The 17,290-nt window shown below is 43.7% G+C and overlaps 1 protein-coding gene and 1 non-coding gene across 4 annotated transcripts in view; one reads left to right on the top strand and one right to left on the bottom strand.

The window, feature by feature from the left end:
* SLC35F4 (solute carrier family 35 member F4) overlaps positions 1-17,290 on the bottom strand; it is a 344,601-nt gene that overhangs the window by 304,545 nt on the left and 22,766 nt on the right. The window lies entirely within an intron of this gene.
* On the top strand, positions 3,306-3,385 carry LOC149122960 (small nucleolar RNA SNORD36). Its single transcript, XR_016218763.1, has one exon. It is a non-coding gene; the product is annotated as a small nucleolar RNA SNORD36 (small nucleolar RNA).

Here is a 17,290-nt window from a genome sequence, read left to right as displayed (position 1 = left end):
GAGGCCAGACCTGTGTCACTAACCTATATTTATTTATTTATTTTTAAATGTGTATTAAAATAAGGGGAACAGACTCCTATATCTCACAGGTACAATTCTAAGATAACCATATTTCCCTCTCTCCCTTCTCCCCTCCCCCAGTGTTTGGCACATAACCTACATGCTGGATGCTGCAGAGCTCCGATGCCTTCTGTTGGATGACTTCTGTTGTTTGTTTAGAAAGGAGTTTTGTTGCTTACTTTTGCTGAGAAAATTTAAAAGCAGATGTCACATGGGAGTTCTTCCCATCACAAAATTATGCAAACACATTCCCACAGACGCTGCCACTTCCCACTGCTGCTGGTGAGAGGGATGTACATCTAATAAGGGCGGGATAACTTTCCAAAGATGAAGGCTGTGATGAAAAAATCTTAGTCTTGGGAAGCAAGTTGCAGAAAAACCTATGAGGGTGCATCCAAAAAATCCATGGAAAATGGAATTAAAAGATGAGATTCATTCAATGCAAGAAAATTTGAAATTCATGAGAGGCTTTCAAAAAATTCATGGAAACATTATGAAACAACTAGGCATGATTTCAAATTTTTGCACCAAAATAAACACCTTTTTAATAAGTACTTTTTCATTTTATTTTTGAGATTTTTTTAAGATTTATCTATTTGAAAGGCAGAGATATAGAGGAGGAGGAGGAAGGAGAGAGGGAGAGAGAGGGAAAGAGAGAGAGGGAGAGAAAGAGAGAGAGGGGGAGAGGGGGAGAGGGGGAGAGAGGGAGAGGGGGAGAGGGGGAGAGGGAGAGAGGGAGAGAGGGAGGCGGGGGCAGACAGACAGACAGGAGAGAGAGAATCGATCTTCCATCCACTGGTTTACTCCCCAAATGGCTGCAATGGGCCAGGGCTGTGCCAAGCCAAAACCAGGAGCCAGGAGCCTTCTCTGAGTCTCCCACATGTTTCAGGGGCCCAAGTACTTGGGCCATCTTCTGCTGCTTCTCCAGGCACATTAGCAGGGAGCTAGCTTGAAAGTGGAGCAGCCAGGACTCGAACCGGAACCCATATAGGATGCTGACACTGCAAGCAGAGGCTTAACCTTCTACACCACAGCACCAGCCCTGAGATAACAAATTTTTAATTTATATTATACTCATATACTTAATGCTTCACTAAATAGCTTGACAAATAAAAAGTAAAATAAAATATTTTAATTCCATTCTCCATGAACATTTTTAAATACCTCCCTATATGGAGAAATATGCAAATGAACGCATATGTGCCACTGTTTTACATGCCCTTGCAAACCAAAAGTGAGATATGGGGAAATCCCTAATAACCAGAACAGCTATTATGATTTCCTTCTCTTAAGAACATACACTGACCATTTCTTTTTTAAAAGGTATGTATAGCAGCTGGCATTGTGGGGAACTGGGTTAAACTACTATTGCAATGCCAGCATCCCAGATCAGAGTGCCGATTCCAGTCTTGGCTGCTCTGCTTCCAACCCAGCTCTCTGTTAATGTGCCCGGGAAGGCATCAGAAGATGGCCCAGGCTACCTCCCATGTGAGTGACCTGGACCAGCCCAGGCCTTTGCAGACATTTGGGTGGCAAACAAGTAGATGGAAGATTCTATCTTTCTCTCTGCTTCCATCCTATGCCTTTTAAGAAAATACTTTTTAAAAATAAATAAAATAGGAATATAACTATGCAGCACCTGTACGAACCAATGACACAGTGATGCCTTGGAGAGAGGATGACAAGTTGAGTGACCCTCTGGCTTGCTTTGAGAAGCAATTGCTAATGCTCCCAAAATATGTGCTCAATCTCTGTCTTTCTCACCTACAGCAAAGACTGATTAAGCCCTGCTACGCACCAACAGCTGCCTTCCAGCCTCGCCTTCCGTCCTGCTGTGTCAAGAAGATGCATTTCTGAAATGAGCCACAAACTTACAGAATAAAAAAAGAGCAAAGGCAGCGTCTCCAAAGCCAAACCTACTTAAAGCTGCAGTACCTGTAACCTGTCCCTGAAAGAGCCTCTCTGAGAGTTCCTACCGCAACACCACATGTAAAGGTATGGCCAGGTGAACACCCTCAGTGGAGCACCAAGGCTCTGTCATTCTATACTCTGTCCTGGCTCTGTGGGAAGGAGCAAAATCCTGGAAGGGGGTTGCAATAAATGCTTTATCATAATAACGCTTGTCTTAGGAGTGAGCCTGCAGTTTAGAAGGACTCTACTCCTTGCTTCTCAAAGGATCTGGGTCATATCCAGGGGCATTTCCTGGTGAATCAGAGACAGCCCACATTTAAAACCCCTTGATCTGATGGTCTCACTGCCAGAAATTCTGACTGGCTACTCTTGACTGGAAAATAGATGCCCTGGGAGTAACTAAGCAGGGTTTTGTTTTGTTTTTTTTTTTTTTTTAAAAAAAAAAAAACATTTTAAGCAATTGTATAATCACATCCAACTGTGAGGAATAAAAGAGAGGTCCTTTAGACTCTTCAGATTTTCCCACAAGGACCGACATCTTGCAAATCAAATCACAGCAAGGATAGCAACTTTGATACAGTCGAGATGCACGTTTCCATCACAAGGATCCCTCACTCTTGTCCAGCTATAATCACATTAAGGTTGTTTTTTCCTACTCTATCCTCTTGACCCATATGAACTACTAATCTGTTTCCTATCTATAATTTTGTCATTTCAAGGATGTTGTATCTAGGGCTAGTGTTGTGTCACAGACGGTTAAGCTGCCCCTTGTGTTGCTAGCATCCCATTTTAGGGCCAGTTCAGGCCCTGGCTGCTGCATTTTTGATCCAGTTTCCTGCTTGTGCACCTAGGAAAGTGGCAGAGGGTACTCCAAGTTCTTGGGCCCTTGCACTCATGTGGGAGACCCCAATGGAGTTCCAGGCTCCTGATTTTGCCTTGGCCCAGCCCCCAGCCAGTATGCCCGCTTCAGCAGCAAACCAGCAAACGGAAGATCATACACTCTGTGTGGGGTTGAGGGGAGGGGGAGTGTCTGTCTCTCTGTCTTTCCCCATCTCTCTCTCTATAATTTTGCCTTTCAAATAAATAAGTCTCAAACAAAAAGAATGTAATATTCATGGCATCATACAATATGCATATTTAGGGACTAGCTTTTATCCCTCCACCTAATTCTCTGGAGACTCCCTAGACTGCCTTGTATGTTAATAACTGGCCCCTATTTCTTGCTAAGTAGGATCTCAAGGGGCATAGGTGCCACAGTTTGTTTCATCAGTCATCCACTTAAGGACTAAAGTGTTTCCAGATTTGTGCCATTACAAATAAATCTGCTGTAAACTTTTATGTGAAGATAAGTATTTTTTCTCTTGAATACATGCTTTGAAGTACAAATAGCTGGGCTTTATATTGCCTGATTGGTTTTTCAAGCACCTTCCAAACTTCCTCTTTCTTCCCCTGCAACCTATGAATCAGTCACCAATAAGAATGACACAATAACTAACCAACCACAGGAGGCTCAGGACTAACCAACAACTCTGAGGAAATACATGTTCATTCACGTCCTTTACCCTGGAAAAGCAACATTGCTTAAGACAGAAATTTAGGGGAAAAGTAGCCAAAATGGACAAGACCACAGCAGATGTCATCTTTGTATTTGGATTTAGAAGCTTTAGAAGCCATCCCGGTGGCGGCTAAGACAATCAGCTTTGGCTTGACTTATGATCCCTTGGATTATGCAAAGAATAAGGAACACACACGGTGACAGGAATGCAAGGACAGAATGAGGACTGCAAGAACCAGCGTTGATGCTGGCAAGAGTGAACTGAAGACTGGACAATAGCAGAAGGGGCGGGTTTTCTTCAATGACTTCATCTGCTGTGATTGGGTAAGTTTTTCATGACAGGACTGAAAAAGCTATAAAACAAAGAGAAACTATCAAACAGTTTTCTGGAGTAGCCATAAGATCTTATATTCCTACTAGCAATTTATGAGTGGTCTAGTTCCTCTTCAGCTTCACTATCATTTAGTGTTGTCAGTACTTTTCATTCTTATGATTCTGGTAGGTATGTAGTAATATCTCATTGCAGTTCTAACTGGCATTTCCTTGATGGCTAATAATCTTTTCTTCCATTCACTTGTTTGCCATCAGTATCTCCTCTTCAATGAAATATTTGTGTCTTTAGCCCACTTTCTGAGTTGTTTGGCTTTTTCTTCCTGTTGATTTTTGAGGGATTTATTTAATGCATTCTGGATAATACTCCTTTGGTGGATATGAGATTGGCAAATATTTTCCCAGTCTGTATCTTATCTTTTCACTTTATTAACTATATCTTTCACAGAATGAAAATTTAAAACTTGATGGAATCCAATTTATCAGTTTTTCCTTTAATTGATGATCCTTTTGTTGCCAAGTTTAAGAACTTTATCTAGCCCTAGATCCAAGATTTTCTTCTCTATTTTTTCTGGTTTTTTTTTAAGTTTTATGTTTTAAATTTAAATTCACTACCCAAGATACACAAACTTTTATACAATAATTGTCCTACTCAATTATAACCCCCTACACACATACACACAGCTGTGGACCCATCTTCACTCATAGCAGCAAAAGCCTAGTGGAGAGCTTAGACTTTGATTCTCCACAGGATTTAATGAGGCAGCCCAATATCCCCAGCATGGTGGAGTCAGAGAGGCCAAGAAAGGAGCCAGAACTTTTATCCTTGCCGGCCAGTAAGGAGCTTCCTCTCTCCTCCTCTTCCCACCCTCGCTATGTCAGTGGAGACTGAAGGCAGCCTGTATTTCTATGCCTATCAGGCAGTAAAAAGACACTCCTCTCACTTCTTACTGGGGAAGTGTCAGAGGAGGCCGTCACCATCACTCCACATTAACCAGGCCATCCTAACCATGGTTGCCATTGGAGACCACCTGGGAAGCTAGAACTCTCACATCCACCCAACAACAAGGAGCCCCCTTCCTTGTGTGTTAACTGAGACTGAGTAGGATACTTGAATCTCTACCTCCACTTGGCAGTAAGGAGTCAATGCCCACTTCCCCCTGCCAGAATGGTGTCTTATAAAGCCAGTTAAAACAGAAGGTTTCAGTAACAGAGTCCCATACATAATATGAAAATGTCCAGACTTCAATAGGAATTCTTGTCAAGAGCCAATGGGAGGCCTGCGCCACGGCTCACTAGGCTAATCCTCCGCCTTGCGGCGCCAGCACACTGGGTTCTAGTCCCGGTCAGGGCGCCAGATTCTGTCCCGGTTGCTCCTCTTCCAGGCCAGCTCTCTGCTGTGGCCCGGGAGTGCAGTGGAGGATGGCCCAAGTGTTTGGGCCCTGCACCCCACGGGAGACCAAGAGAAGTACCTGTCTCCTGATCTGATCAGCGCGGTGCGCCGGCCGCAGCGCGCTGGCCGCGGTGGCCAATGGAGGGTGAACCAACGGCAAAGGAAGACCTTTCTCTCTGTCTCTCTCTCTCACTGTCCACTCTGCCTGTCGGAAAAAAAAAAAGAGCCAATGGGACCAGCATTGTGGCACATTGGATTAAGATGCCACCTGTGATGCCAGCATCCCACATGGGTGCTTGTTCCAGGACCAGCTGCCCCACTATAGATACAGCTCCCTGCTAATGTACCTGGAAAGCAGCAGAAGATGGCCCAAGTACTTGATCCCCTATCACCTATGTGGAAGACCCACATGAAGCTTCTGGCTTCTGAATTCAGCCCAGCCCAGTCCCAGATGTTGTGGCCATCTGGAGAGTGAAACAGTAGGTGGAAGATAGATAGATAGATCTCTCTCTCTCCTCCTCCTCCTCCACCTCCTCCTCCTCCTCCCATCCCTCCCTCCCTCTCTGTAACTCCATTTTTCAAATAAATACATCATAAAGCAAAAAAATAAAAGAAGCAGGAAAATCTTGAACTGAATGAAAAAGGACAATCAAAATATGCCAACACCAACATGATAGACTAGAATTATCTGACATTTTGAAACAGCCTTAATATTAAGGCTTCAACAGTGATTATGAACATGTCTCAAACAAATGAATAAAACCTCACCAAGAAGGTGAAATAGAAGAACCAAATGAAAACATTTCAACTGAAAAATATAGTAACTAAAATAAAAATCTCAGTGGATGGATTCAGCAGAATGAATGGATTCATCTCAGCAGAATGGGGAAGACAGAGAAAAGAATCCATCAACTGAATGAGAGGATAATAGAAATTACCAAATCTGAGCATTCAAGAGGAAATTAGAGGAGAAAATCCAAACTTACAAGGGAAAAATATTGAAATGGTAGTAGTTTTGAGGTGTGAGAGGTTGTGAATCACTATAAGGACAGTGGTCCTGCACTGAGGGGGATGCAGTGGTTAGAGAGCTAGAATATATGCTTCTATATTCCCATCTGCTATACTATCATCACTGGCTGCCCAATCAAAATGACCTAATACCTGGGCCCCTCTTTGTCCCATGGGTAAGTTGGAAGAATTAATTGAGGATGAGTAACAAAGCAAGTTAAAAATATAATAGTGTTCATCCTAAATATGGCACCTAACTTTGGCTTAATCAACTTTAACAAAACAAAGGGGGAGAAAAAAACACACTGGTATGCACAAGCTATGGACACTACTACTATGGACACTCACTGTTGAGGAGTGCTCTTCACTCTTGCAACCATCATTAAAAAATTCTCACAGCTACCACTTCTTTAGGAAAGACACAGGTTCAATGTGTAGCACTTTCAGCAAATTTCCTTAACCACTTCTATTGCTGTAACGTCCAGAGTTGCTTGTAAGATTAAACAGAGAAAGACACTACCTAATCTACCTTCTTCAAAACAGTCTCATATTACAGTATGTCAGAACAAAATGCAGCAAAGACATGCAGCAAATCAGTGAAAACTTCCCTCAGCCAGCACAGCACTGAAGACAGGTGGCCCCTGCAGCATGCCCCTCAGACTCAAGTTCTCATGGAAGCTTCAGACTGGGCACTATGAACACCAACATGCAGTGGAGGCGATTCATTTCTTGAGCAGGAAGAATTATTTTAGAAATAATGCCCAGCAACCCACCTTCAATAGAGGCTTAAGATAGAGTATTTTTTGTGAAAGGATTAGGAGACGGTTTACCATATTCTGCTAAAAAAAAAAAAAAAAAAAAAAAAAAAAAAAACAAAACCCTGTCTCCAAAACAGTGGTGTTAGCAGAACTCCCTAAGCAGAACATTTTCTTCTCAACTCTAATTTTAGATTTGAAATTCAGCCAAAATACAAACAAACAAATCTGGAGGAGTCACCTTAAGTCATCTTACATTAATACCACGTGACCCCTTCTTTGCCTTCCTGCTCTCAAGCGATCATTGAGCAAGGAGAAACTACAGCAGTTTCACACAGATTAACATGGACAGACCCAGGCGAGGGAAAATTGTGAGGCAAAATTTGTGCTTGGAGATTCTTGATGTTTCCTGGTATCCTAGCCCCCTCTGTCAGCAACAGTTACACAGAGTTCTAGTAACTTATTATCCACCCGTGCCCAGCCTCTCAGTCTCTGACTCCTAAGATCGTGTTTTATGTATCACTCATTCCATTGCCCCGAGAAAACTTCCTCATTGTCTCTTTCCTGCTCCAAAGTGTCGTAGCCAGTTCATCTATCCATTGGGAACACACACACAAATGTGTTTCAGTGAACTGAAACAAGCTTGATGTATTGCTTCTCCCAGGGCATGTGTATATTTATAGAGTACAGGGGACTTATGCACAAGAAACAAACTCGAGGATGAAGTTTGATTTCAGAGCCAGAGCAATGTGGGAAATCTTTGGATGAATCCCTCAATTCAAAAGATTTATTTCTTTATTTGAAAGTCAGAGTTACACAGAGAGAGGAGAGGCAGAGAGAGAGAGAGGAGAGGCAGAGGGGGAGAGAGGAGAGGCAGAGGGGGAGAGAGGGAGAGAGGGAGAGTGGGAGAGAGGGAGAGAGAGGTCTTCCATCCAATGGTTCACTCCCCTATTGGCCACAACAGCCAAAGCTGAGCCAATCTGAAGCCAGGAGCCAGGAGCTTCTTCTAGGTCTCCCACGTGGGTGCAGGGACCCAAGGACTTGGGCCATCTTCTACTGCTATCCCAGGCCATAGCAGAGAGCTGGATCAGAAGTGGAGCAGTCAGGTCTCAAACCAGCGCCCATATGGGATGCCAGTGCTTCAGGCCAGGGTGTTAATCTGCTGTCCCATAGCACTGGCCCCTCAATTCACATTTAAAAGTCAATCATTTCAACTGCTGAAGACTAATACTCTCGATCAAGACTGTGAAGAAAGTTAGAGAAATGGTCCCAAAATGCTATATCCTCAGAGAAACTCTGAAGTGGTAATTAGGGGAAACCTTTTTTAATTAGATGAGAAGTCAGGAAAATATGTGTATAATTTTTCTTATTTTTTTATAATTTATTTATTTATCTAAGAGGCAGAGCTACAGACAGAGGGAGATCTTCCATATACCTGCTCACTCCCCAAATAGCCACAAAGGCCAGAGCTGGGCCAATCTAAAACCAGGAGCCCGGAGCTTCCTCCAGGTCTCCCACATGGGTGCAGGAGCTCAAACACTTGCGCCATCATCCACTGCTTTCCCAGGCCATTGGCAGGGAGCTGGATCACCAGTGACCAGCCAGGATGCAAACTGGTGTCTGTATGGGATGCCGGCACCACAAATGGAAGCTTAATCTACTACAGCACAGCACCAGCTCCCAATGTATGATTTTTCACTTTGCAAAAAAAGCAAATATCAAAGTCACAGAGCTGAAAGGGACCTTGCAATCAAGTGTCTTCACCCCCTCACTTAACAAAAGAAGAAAATATTGCCCAGAACATTGCTCAAGATTACAGCATGAAACTTAATTCAAGAATTCTTGATTTTCTGATTTCCAGTCTAGTGCTCCTTTAACCTCATGTGGGTTATCCAATTTTGTGGATGGTCATTTGACACCTGAATCTGTATAGAAACCCAGAGATGAGAAAAAGAACATCAATGTACTTGAATTCTGAACTTACTCTTAGTTTATTCCCTTCTATTTATAAAGTAAGTGAGGGTCTCTGATGTTGACCAAACTATTGTCTTACACAGAACTAAAAGAAAGGAAATGAGGCTAGGTGGATTCTGTAAAAGGCATATAGAGATATTCTGGCCAGCTGGCTTGGTGATGTCAGTTTGGAAAACACTGCATTAGAAATGGGAAACTATAATGTGAGTCACATAAAAACGAAATTAATTCTTTCCACATAGCTGCATGGAACACAGGTGGGTAAAGCCCCTCCCTCTCCTTAGGATACTTTTACCATGTTGTCTTGCTGTTAGAATTCCAACTGCTGGATCCCTGTGGATCCTCTGATTACTGGCAACCAATTATTTCACATCAGCTGATCTATCCAAGAAAACACTTCAACTCTGCTCTGCCTTTACATTAAATGAAACTCAAAGCACAATCCAATAGAGGATGCAAAATGCCCTAAGGAAATAGTTCAAGCTTGGGCTAACGAGTCAGCATTAATCTTCACAGTCCTTGATGTGGACAAAACTCTTTATGTGACATCTGAGAGCAAGACTATCCTCTGCAGTATAGACTTAGAGTGATTCAGGAATAGCATCAACAAGACCCCAAAATAAACTCTTTTTAAGATAGAGAGAGATGGCTGGCGCCGCGGCTCAATAGGTTAATCTTCCGCCTGCGACGCCGGCACACCGGGTTCTAGTCCCGGTCGGGGCGCCGGATTCTGTCCCGGTTGCCCCTCTTCTAGGCCAGCTCTCTGCTGTAGCCTGGGAGTGCAGTGGAGGATGGCCCAGGTTCTTGGGCCCTGCACCTGCATGGGAGACCAGGAGAAGCACTTGGCTCCTGGCTTAGGATCAGCACGGTGCGCCGGCCACAGCAGCCATTGGAGGGTGAACCAACAGCAAAAGGAAGAACTTTCTCTCTGTCTCTCTCTCTCTCACTGTCCACTCTACCTGTCGAGAGAGAGAGAGAGGGAGATCATCAACCTGCTGGTTCAGTCCCTAAATGCCCACAACAGGAAGGTCTGGGCCAGGCTGAAGCCAGGAGAATCTATCTGGATCTTCCTTGTGAGTAACAGGAACTCAAGTACCTGAGCTGTCATCTGCTGCTTCCTAGGCACATTACAGGCATCTGGATTGGAAACTGAGTAGCTGGGATTCAAACTGGCACTCTGATGTGGGATGTGAGCATCCTAAGTGGTGGTTTAACCCACTGCACCATTACACCTGTCCCTGCCACAATTTCTATGATGAGAGCATCTCTACTTCTGTTCTCTGAAGAATTGCTCCACTTCTTCATCTACTCTTCTTCATCTACTCTTATCATCGCAATTTCCATGGGGAACAGCAGAGTTTGGATTCAAAACATGATCTATAGACAATGTAACTAAATGTTCTACTTACACACTAGTAAACAACTTGATTTTTCACATAGTTTCTACATCATTCCATATCCATGTATATAAATATATAGTAAGACAGTTGTGTACTTTACCCAGACACTTGCTGAGTATCAGAGAGCACTATAAATAATTCAGTGGGACAACAGGAATGAACTGTGAGTATGCTGGGTGAGTTAGAGCATTTTGTCTATATATCATGATTTGGAGCTAGTTTCTGTGTGCACTTTAGAGAGAAGCTTTGCAACTCTGATGCAATACATATCTCATCCTCTCTTTCCTCTAAGGAATGGAAACTCAGCTACCCCAGGAAAACAATGCTTTCCCATTTTCCTGCTGAAATCAACCTTAGGAGGTTGATAAGGCAAAGTTTTCTTCTATTTACTTTTGGGCTATAGCACAGCAAGTCGTCCACCTCATCCAAAGACTCCACATATTGTTGGGTAGCACATCACTTACAATACAGGCCTCCTATGCATGTTGTCTTGTGGTGACTAAAATAAGTGACTGGATCTCATTTAACCAGTGAGAGCCTTTGCCTCCTGGACATCACTTCTTCCCTCAAGTAAAATAAGGTAAAATAACAGAACCAAGCTGATGCCATTCAGTTGAGTGGCTGAGCAAGCCAAGGAGCAGATGGCAGAAGATCCCTTTCCTCTCTGGCGTACTGCCATTTGTTTGTGAAAGGTCACTGGGTGGCACCTCCTCATTAAAATCAATGCAGATGTCTTCACACAACTATTGACAAAATGAAATAGAACCAAATGGGAAAAGAGATCAGGGGTTTTTTATAGCAACAGGTAGTCAATAGTCTGTTAAAATCATCCTTTTAAAATTGCATTAAGTACAAAGAATAAAATTAATCAGAAATAAATTGCGCCAATTACTCTTGTTGAATGCACCTGGAGCAAGAAATAAAGTCTTGGCATGAAAATGTAATCAAAATGCCTTACGAATCCAAGCAGAATAGATAGCTTTGTTTAAAGAATGCACTATTTTGTCCTCATCACTAGAGGTTTGCCATCAGAGTCTGTTTCTATCATTTATTTCTAATTTGTACAAACTCAAATCAAAGTTCAACTGCATCAGTGGAGAAAGGTCATTGATTCATTCTGATGAAGAATCACCAAGAAAAACGAATTCAAAGAGGGGAGACTTTCACATGCAAGTTCTGAATGAGCTGGGCTCCACAATGTGAGAATTTCATGTGTTCTAACTGACCCTCAGTCGAGGAAGCTTCAAATGAAGCGAAGCCCAAAGTGTGGAGGTTATTATTACCTCCATCTTCTACTAGCACTGCAGTGAGGCCTTTCTTTGGTAAGAGCAGCAAGTATGCACACACACAAAATGAGCCAGCTTCTATCAGAATCGTTTTTATATCTGAGCATTTCAAACAACTCTTAAGTGACCACGAGACCATTCAAGGGCTGCAGGTGAAAAACACAAACAGCTCCCAATTTTCTTTGGGGTCAATAACCTTTCAGATGGGCTTTCCCCATTTTCAGGCCTTGCTCCATAGATTGTGCTGGAGTACTGGGGGAGGGGGGAGTTGTGGACCTCCCCCAACTCTTGACTCTGTGAGTGGAGATGAAACAGCTGTGTTCTCTCCCTCCCGCTGTCACTGCAAAGTCTCCACGTTGGCCTCCTTTCCATTCTTTGAGAACACCCATGGCCTTCAGAATGCCCCCAGATTGTCCCACAACTGGTTCTTCTGCTCACTTGCATCCCAGCTCAAATGGCACCTCCTGAGGGAGGAATTCTCTGCCTACCAACCTCAAAGAGCAATCCCCACATCTTGGGTCAAACCCTGAGATAAGGATTCTTGGGCAAGTGATTGATTAAAAATGTGCTGCCTGGGACACCAGGAAAGGAGATGGGGCACAGGGCAAAGATGGAAGACGCATTTGTGCAAAAGTGTGAATTGAGGTGGAGGACAAACCTCAGTATGATCCCGCAGAGGCTCTGAGGTGTGAATTAGTCTTGCATGTGTGCTGGATGCAGGGAAGGGAGCTGGACTTTCACCAGTCAGTCATCGGGAAGCCTGGGGTGGGTGGGGGGCAATGTGAACATAGACCTCCGGGCACCACCCTCTCTCTGCACCTGCCTGTGAAATGGTTCCAGCATCCCAAGGCAGGGCTCTGAAGAGCCACAGGTGCAGGATGTTTGAAGGCTCCTGCCTTCGGATAGGCGCCGTGCACTGGCCGCAGCACGCCGGCCATGGCGGCCATTGGAGGGTGAACCAACGGCAAAGGAAGACCTTTCTCTCTGTCTCTCTCTCTCACTGTCCACTCTGACTGTAAAAAAAAAAAAAAAAAAAAAAAAAAAAAAAAAAAAAAAAACAAACACTCAAAAGTAGTGGAGGGGATACAGACCCAGTGAAGACAGTGGTAGCATCCACTTACATTTCAATCCTGTCATTCTCAAATTTACATCCTTGTTTATTTTCTTGAGTGCACTTTTCATTATCTGAGATTGTCTTATGTGTAAACTTGATCATTTATTGTCTGTCTTCCCAAACAGAACAAAGTCTCTGTGAGAGCAAAGATTTATCTGTCTTGTTCACTGCTTATCCCCAGAGGTAAGACCTAGTGCCTGAACCACAGAAGAGTCTCAATAAATATTCATTAAATAAATAAATGATCCAGAGTGGCATGCTACCTGTAAGCTTGGGATCCATGAGAAGGAGCTAACCTTCGACTAGATCCTGGAAGGCAGAAGGCAACTATAATAGTGATGTAAGCATGGAATCTGGAGTCAGTAGCTGGCTTTAGAAGCCATGGGAATGTAATCCAGTAAACTCCTTATGCCTCCGTAGCTGGGTTTTCTCATCTGTATATCAAAGGGAAGTGGGTAGAGACCTTAACTCTAAGGGTATTCATTACACTGTTGTCTGCTACAGCAAATCAGTGGAGAGCAGCTAAACATCCAAGCCTAATAGATTAATTATATCCTCCCAATGGAATACCATAGCAATAGAAGTAATGTAAAAATAATACCTAATAAATGAAAAGCTTTCCAAGATATACTGTTAGGTAAAATTAAAAGTGAGTTACAAAATAGTATATGCAGTGCAGTCCTATTTTAATCCATTTATATGTGTGCTTGTATATTTGTACCTTTATGAATTAAAATGAGGACACGCTTTACTTTTTTTAAGATTTGCTTTATTTATTTGAAAGGCAGAGTTACAAAGAGAAAGAGGGAGGGAGAAACAGAGATATTCGATCCACTTGTTCACTCTCCAAATGGTCACAATGGCCAGGGCTGGGCTAGACCAAAACCAGGGGCCAGGAGTTTCTTCCAGGTCTCCCATGTGGGAGCAGGGGCCCAGGGACTTGGGCCATCTTCTACTGCTTTCCCAGGCCATTAGCAGGGAGCTGGATCAGAAGTGGAGCAGCCGGGACTCTAAACACTGCCCATCCTAGATGCTGGCATCACAGTGAACACTGTGCCATAACACCAGCCCTGAAGGGCACTTTAAATATTTGTAGTAGTTATCTCTAGGTAGATGAGATTATATGCTATTTTTACTTCTTCCTGTTGATATCCCCCCATTTTCTGAACTTTTACAGCGAAATTCAGGAGGAGAAGGCTATTTTTAAAATGAGTTGTTGATAATACCAAAATAATCTCAAGGGGTGTTTCCACCACTGCACTGTCTTCTCTCATGAGGAGAGCCTGCAATGCAGTGCAAAGAGCGTGAGACAGGCTCGCTCTCTGCCCGTCTGCTCTCTGCCCCCCGTGAGCTGCGCTGAGGGTTAGGGATGACAGGGGGAGTGGGTGACAGTTAGTACACTTTGAATCATTCATCTCTGTGGGCTCAGCTTCCTCAGATACAGCAGGAGAGGAAGGGGGTGAACAGAGCTGTTTGATCTCCACTTGGCAGAGGCAGGAGTTAGGGGAGGTTCCACAGCCTTTTCCCTCCAGTGCTCCAGCACAAGCTATGGAGCAAGGCCTGAAAATGGGGGAAGCCTACCTGAAAGATTGCCTGCAGTACTCAGTACCTGCTGGCAGGGTTGTTGGCCCCAATCCAGTCCCCCTAGTGAGGAACCAACGGCAGAGATTTTTCCCTTACTTCTGGTATTTGTGATATTGACTGAGAGCGTGGGTGCAGAAAGTTTTAGGCTGATCATTGAGAACTCCTTTTGTCACTGACAGAGCAGATTGACATGTAATGTGGCTGAACTGTGGCAATCATTTCACTATGTGTACCTATATCAAAACATCATGTTAGGGCTGGCACTGTGGTGTAGCGGGTAAAGCTGCTGCCTGCAGTGCCAGCATCCCATATGGGCGTTAGTTCGAGTCCTGGCTGCTCCACTTCCAATCCAGCTCTCTGCTATGACCTGGGAAAGCAGTAGAAGACAGCCCAAGTCCTTGGGCCCTGCACCCACATGGGAGACCTGGAAGAAGCTCCTGGCTCCTGGCTCCTGGCTCCTTGCTTCAGATTGGCTCAGCTCCAGCCATTGTGGCCATCTGGGGAGTGAACCAGCAGATGGAAGACCTCTCTCTCTCTCTCTCTCTCTCTCTCTCTCTCTCTCTCTCTTATCTCTGCCTCTGCCTCTCTGTAACTCTGCCTTTCAAATAAAATAAATCTTTAATAAAAACACCATGTTGGTTACTATAAATATATGCAATTTTGTCTATTATACCTCAGTAAAACTAGAAAGAAAGCAAAAAAAAAAAAGACACAGAAGAATAAGGAAGGATCAGTAGGTCAGCGTTATTTCTGATAGAGCAATAGAGAACACGGCTTGGGTCTGCAGCTACAGCTGAGCTTTAAAGATACCTTTCCCCGTGCACTGGGTTACAACTCAAACCCCAGGACTCAGGCTTCCAGGAGAGTGCAGTACGGGAGCACCAGCAATGGGAGCTCAGAACCAGAAGGAAGCAGAGGCCCTGGGTTCACATTAATCCCCAGGTCTCACCAATGAGATCTCTCTGTCAGGGAGCAGAGAGTGAGGGTGGTAGTGGGAAAGACAGAAGTAACCATCCCACGTTGCTCTTGGAGTCAGATGGTCCTTCTTGGTGTAGAATGCTAGCTCACTGAGGATATCTCTATTTCGTTCACTGCTGATCCTGAGCCCCTAGATCTCAATGGATATCCCCCAAGAAAGAATGAACAGAAACAGGAGAACTAGGGAATGCTCTTTCCCAATAGCAAGGGGCTCTTTGAAATGATCTTGACAATTCAAATAGCTGCCTATTTGTCCAACTCGAGGCGCCAGGTATAAAGAGCAATGTCTCCTTGTTGAAGGGTGTCCTGGGGCCTTAAACACGCTGAAGATGCTGGAAGGAACCTCGGGGAGAATGCAGACAAACGCTTATGAGACCTCAAGTTATAACACTGCGTTCTATTGCAGAATTGTGCAAAAGATGGCAAATTACCAAATTCTCTGGACTCGGTTTCTCATATGCAAGATGGTTCCTATCAGTCTTAGGCTTTTCAGGGTCTACATAGCAAAGATTGGGGATGGGTGTGAGCCAGGTAGTGTGTCTGTCCCACCAGTGCCAAGGCCCAGATTCCCTCACATGCAGATGGCACCCAGCACTTCACTATGTTCATATATCCACTTTCTTCTAACCAGACAAGTTCCTATAAATTTAGAAAAGTCGCTAGTCTGTTCCAAATGCCTTTTCCTAGTTTCAGGAAGAAATAAATTCCTACTTCAAAGTAAGATTTTGGTTTTGAAACTAATGGTATTAAAATTGATTTTTAATATTAAAAATAGATCTAGAAATAAGTGAATAATATCAGTATGTGTGCTGAGGCCAAGTGGAAGGTACAGCTACATCTCAAGTGAGTTCCCAGATCAGCCCTAGGGGGAGTGGCACATGATCACAGCCTGCTCAGCACAAGAGAGAACAGATCCCAATTTACAAGTAGCATCCCAAGCAAGTAGCATCTGGGAGGACAAGGTGCGTTGGCCTGGAGACCAAGAGAGAAAAGGACATCACTCCCAAGGATGCTTTCCTCCATGTTGTCCTAAGACCATGCAAAGCCTCTCTCTTCCTGTGTATCCCCAAATGCTAGAAAAGCAGCATCTGCGTGAGGGAAGGTGGCAGGCTATCTAAGAATCTGAACCTCTTTATCACAGAAAGACTCAATTTGATCTCAGGAAGCTATTTAACATACAGGATTGGGCTCCTCTAAAATCAGACCAGAGTTCAATGATTTTCCTCAGGGGCTTCGGGGCTGAGCAGAAGGCCAGACCTCTTTCATTTCCTACATTTCTAATACCCAAGTTACAGAGTAAATTAAATTTACAATCACATTACAAATATATAAAGTGTTTAGCAATGTACATGCTCTATAAAAAGTGATCATAAATGGTAACCAAGTTAAACAGGTTAAGTAAGGACTTAAAAGACCTATGGCGTTGACAATTAGGAAGATATTTCCAGGCTCAGAGCGTGTTCAGCCATTCTATGCCAACATCCCATGGTACACAATTTAGTTCAAATTTTACGTTGAGGCAGGAAGGGGTATGGATAGAATAGAAGACATTCCCAGATCAAGACAGTGTTATCATCCATCAAGTCAAAATATATCTAAAGGGAATTTAAATTCTATTTCTGGAAATTGGCTCCAAAGCAATTTTCTTGATGAGAATGAGTCTTTTACTAAGTGTGAGATGAAAGGTAAATATAAAAAAAGCACTATACATTCCAAATCTATAGCCGGAATTTATCATTGAAAAGCAATTCTGAAAAAGTTACTCATTCAATACTCCGTAAAACTGTGCTTTGAAAGTCAAAGCTCTCACCACTTCACATTCAGGGATGGTGGTGGAGGCAGTGGGGAAAGGCAGACTGAATTTTCTCAAAGCACACTTGCCCCTTTTATCCCGGCGGAAGTTTGCTGTTCCCTCTTGCTCCCAAGCACACAAGTTTCCCGG

This window comes from Oryctolagus cuniculus, chromosome 12, assembly GCF_051225735.1.
Source record: "Oryctolagus cuniculus isolate XC-2025 breed Fujian yellow rabbit chromosome 12, ASM5122573v1, whole genome shotgun sequence".
Lineage (NCBI taxonomy): Eukaryota > Metazoa > Chordata > Mammalia > Lagomorpha > Leporidae > Oryctolagus > Oryctolagus cuniculus.
Note: the sequence above shows the minus strand (reverse complement) of the source record. Positions and strands in the feature narration are given on the sequence as shown.